General features: G+C 49.1%; 1 long non-coding RNA gene across 1 annotated transcript; it reads left to right on the top strand.

Annotated features, from left to right (window-relative positions):
• The first annotated feature begins 1,075 nt into the window (after positions 1 to 1,075).
• Positions 1,076 to 3,785, top strand: LOC148182635 (uncharacterized). Its single transcript, XR_015774451.1, has 3 exons — positions 1,076 to 2,388; positions 3,236 to 3,392; positions 3,687 to 3,785. It is a non-coding gene; the product is annotated as an uncharacterized LOC148182635 (long non-coding RNA).
• Positions 3,786 to 4,617: the final 832 nt, after the last annotated feature.

Raw genomic sequence — 4,617 nt, 5'->3', positions numbered from 1 at the left:
CACAGCAGGGTTTGGTGTTGTGCCTGTGGGTTCAGCACTTCCCTGGGGCTGGAATTGGGGTTTGTGAGCAGCTGAGGCTGTTCCAGAAGAGGCTGCTCTCATGTGAGGGATGAGTCCCAGGAAGCTGCTGGGATAAGGTGGAGTTTCGGGGTGATCTTAACCAGTTTTCTCTTGAATTTTTCTTAATTTGGGCAAAATTATTCCACAGTGCCTCTCCACTACCTTAAATTTGGCCCAGCCCAGAACCATTCCCTCCTGCACTCTGGTTCTGCTGAGCCCCTCCAGCTCAATCCATCCCAGCCCAAACTGGGATTATTCTGGATCCCACTTTTGAAACACACACACACACACACACACAGAGACATTTTTCTGTGTTGCATTTTCTCTGATGAAACTTTTTATTGCCTCTGCCTGCCCTGGGGTGGCAGCTGTGCCAGGGCAATGTGCAAACAGCATGTTCTGCAGCCCAGAAACTGCCTGGCTTCCTTGGCACTACATCCACTTCCCTGTGCTCCACAGGCTTCGGAAGCAGCGGCTCAGCTGGGAGTTAAACTTGTGAAACGCTTTGGGTTTTGGCAGAGAGGAGACAGGAAAGGCTTTGTGCACCTCAGCCTGGCCAATATCAGGCTTTCAGGCTTTTCCTATTTTTTTTTTTTTTATTGCTGCCCATAACCAGAGTGGAATTTAACCCCTGGGGATGTGCTGGAGGCTTTAAACATGGACTAGAGTGATTTTTTACCAGGTCTGAAAGCATCTCCCAAGATTTTGCTGCCTGTGAAGGAGGGAAAGGAACCTGAGGGCTTTTATTTGTAGCTGTGGGTCAAGTGTCTGCTCTTGTACAGGGCTGAGAGTGTTCCAAAAATTGCAGTTTTTGAAATTAATTTGATGTTTTCTGTTTTCTGAGTGCCCCAGACCAGGACAGGAATGAGCAACACACGCTGAGCTCCAAAATGCCGTGGGTGGACAAAAGGCAGGTGGGGTTTGGAGAAATGTGCAGAACAGGCACCTTGGATGTTCTGCAAGCATCATCCCAGTCCCCATCTGGATGCACTGGTCCCTTATCCTGTGGGGAAATTGGGACAGGACTCACCTTCCTGGGGTTTGGCTGAGCCCAGGCAGCTCTGGAGCCCTTCCAGCCTCACCAGCTGCAGTGTTAAATCTCAATCCTCTGTATCATCTGCTGCTTTTTTAATACTCTTCAAATTCATCTGCATTTTCCCTCTTGTGTGGTTCCTGGATTTCCTGACACAAAGCCCTGGCTCGGGGGTGCAGCAGCCGTGATGGAGGGAGGGAAAAGGAAGGACTGGAAACACCCACACAAAACCTGATGGGATCCAGCTCTTCCTCCCTGCAGGTTTTCTCCTTCATCACCCAGAAACCCCCCCAAAAGCTGCTGCTTCCCCCTGCCCACGCTGGATGAGCGGGCTGGGAGATGGAAATGGGCTAATCCAGGCCAATTTAAACATTGTCCCTTTTCCTCTTCATCATCCTGCCTCCAGGCATGGGCTCAGCAAGAAGTTGCCTCTTTCCCACCTCCATGGGCTGCTCCACATGGGACAGGACCCCCTGTCCTGTGTCACCAGCTCAGGTGAGACTTAGCAGCTGAAGCCAAGGGGAAAAGCAGCTCAAACCACTGGAAATGGCCCTAAATCCTCCTGCTGCTCCCCAAAACTGCTGGAGGGTCTCCATGGGTAACCCTGTGCTGCTGGAGTTGTCACCTTTGGAACCCAGCAGGTTTAGTGGGATGAGATGGGATGTGCAGGTTTTCACCCCAAACCTGTGACTGACTCTCCAAACGCTGCTTCTTCCTCTTTGGGTTTTGATTTTTTCCCAGCCTTTTCCCCCTGCTTTTCCACTGCTCTGGAGCTGAAATCTTCCCTCCCGTGCCAGCTGAGCTGGTTGGAACAGGCCAGGAGCAGAGACTCCAATGAAAACCACAATATTTTGGGAGCAGTGGTGAGGCAGGGAGAGTCGGAGGGAGCCTTTGGATTGAGCATTTTCTGCTGGGGCCTCAGCAGAGCCCAGGAGTTAATCACTCAAATATGCTTATGTGTAACTAATCTCTGCAGGACAATGAGCTGAGGAATTGTTGAATGCAACTGAAATGGGGCAGAGTGGTTGCTATAAAAAGGATGTCCCGAGCCAATGGGAGCCAGCAGGCTCCTATAAAAGTGGGTGGGGAAGGAAAAGCAGCTAGTGGGAAGAGATCCCCAAAAATCCCAAAGCGTGTCCTGAGCTGCCTCTGCTTGGGCAGAGATCCTCCTGAGCTGCTGGAAATCAGGCTGAGCCCTTCTCCCAGCACCTGTGGGGTCAGCAGATGCTGTGGGAAGGGCAGGATCTGCTCAGAATCACCTGGTGGAGCCTAAAAAGATGAAATCCAGCAGTGCTGTGAGTTGGGCTTGGATTTTGGGGGGCACTGGGATGTTGTTCCAGGAGCTGGGTGGGATCCATGGAAGTGGAAGCCCAGGTGAGGCTGAATTTTGGGAGCTGTGAGAGTTATCCCACGGGATATCCATGGAGCAGGTGCTGCTGCCAGGGCCTTGCAGCAGGAATTGGGAAGTGGGGAAAGGGATGGGAGTGGATTTTAGTGGATTTAGGGATTAGCTCAACTGGGCTGACCCCAATGACCATCTCAGGGCCTGTCCTGCACACTCATCCCTTGGCTCCCAGCCTTCCCACCAGCCGGTTCTGGCTTTATCCCTGATGTTGTTTGGAGCCTCACGGGTTCCTTGCTCCGGGTGCAGTTGGTGACCTCAGCACTGGCCAAGCTGGCAGGAGAAAATTCCTCCTGGAGCTTTCTGCCAGCCTTCAAATCCCCCAAAGAGGTGTTAAGTGCAGCTATTTCCAGCGCCAGGGCACAAATATTTATTCCTGTGGTGATGCCATTGCCAATCCTTCAAAAGGCTGGAAATCCCAACATGTCCAGGCATCATGTTCCTCCTGCTGCTCTTTTTTTTTCTCCAGGCTTTTAGTTTAATAATATTTTATCTGTCTCTTTTTGTGACTTTTCTGCCTTTTGTCCCATTTGAAGCCACAAAGAGATAATTTACACCAACTCCCCCATGAAGCCCCTTGTTTCTCCTTGCAAATCAGCAAATGGGTGTGAGGAGTTTTGGATGGGATCATCCCTGCCCCAGCCAGCTGCTCTCCCATCCAGAAAACGAAGAGCACAGCCTGTTTCCTGTTAAATCTTGCTGCTTGCATTGGTTTACATTGTTTGTCTGATGTTTTACAGCTTCCAAGCTGATGTTGCATTAGAGCTGGCTGGAGCTGAGGCAAGAAATCAGATGCAGGCACTGGCAGGGTTCCCCAAATGCATTCATGAGGGTTGATCCCACAGTCACATTTTCTCAATCCCTGCAGGAATCGTGTCCTGGCCAAGGCTCCAAAAGGTGCTTTTGGGACAATTTGGGAGTTTTAATTGCAGGGCAGGTGGTGGAGGGGTGGTGCCTGCTCCTCCTCCAGCCAGGTTTGGTGGCTCTGGGGTGGCTCTTGAGTTTCTCTTGACCCCTGAGCTTCGTTTTCAGTTTCTCTTCCTTGCTGTCCTGTTGAGGAGGGGAGTGAGGGAGGCTGGGTGGGCACCAACCATAGGCTTGGGCAGAATTTTTTATTATCTTTATATAAATAAAAATATATTTTTTATATTTATATATTTATATTTTATTTATTTATGTGTGTGTTTATAGACTAGGATATAGAATCACAGAATAGATTGAGTTTAAAGGAGTCCCTAGGGATCATCGAGTCCAATTCCCTGCTCTTCACCCCTACCTGAAGTTAACCATGTGAGTAGGAGAATCCAGATGCCCCTTGAACTCTGATCAGCTCCCTTCCCAACCTCTTCCAGAGCATTTGATGTGGATATTATGGTTATAAAAAGGTGTTTTAAGCAGAGCAGGATGGGTCTCTCATACCCTTGCACAGGACAGTGCTGATGTGAGGTGGCAGATCCAGATCCCCCGTGGTTTGGTGCTGTTGTCCTTGCTGGATGCATCCCCAAAAAAACCTCAAAACACTAAATCCAGCTGCTTTCCATCCATCCCAGGTTAGCCAGAGGCTGCCTGAAGGGCAAGGCAAGGATTTCTGCCTAAAGGAACCAAAGGTTTTTGGAATCCAAAGCTCTAATCTGGGGGCAGAAGCTTCTTGCTGGCTACAGGAGTGCAAAATGTTTTTTCTGTGGCTTTAGGAGCACCAGCAGGTGCTGCCTGGGGAGTTCTGCCCTTTGTGGGTCAATTCTGGCAGGGAAAGTCTGGTTTTCATAAGAAAACAAGAAATAGAATATTCCCGTAAGGACTAAATGCAAGAGAATGGGCAGAATTTATTAATAGGGGATGCACCAAACAAATCCAGCAGGATCCCATGGGAATGGGTATGAGGTTGTTAACTATAAATGTGTTTGTTTGGGGATATTTGGGAATGATGGAGAAAGTTTTAAAACCAGGATGGGCTGAGCAATTCCTGATTTTGCCATTTCTGTGTCTTTTCTCTCCTCTGGAAAATTCCTGTATTGATGGCTGCTCTCTTTTTTGATTTAAAAGAGTTATTTCAGGTGGGTAAATTCATTATTTGCCTCTGCTGGGGGAATTTGAGGGTTCTTGAGGGAAAAAAATGGAATTT

Source organism: Pseudopodoces humilis, chromosome 23, assembly GCF_049639895.1.
Source record: "Pseudopodoces humilis isolate 2021_Gansu_Grassland_sample_001 chromosome 23, ASM4963989v1, whole genome shotgun sequence".
NCBI lineage: Eukaryota > Metazoa > Chordata > Aves > Passeriformes > Paridae > Pseudopodoces > Pseudopodoces humilis.
Note: the sequence above shows the minus strand (reverse complement) of the source record. Positions and strands in the feature narration are given on the sequence as shown.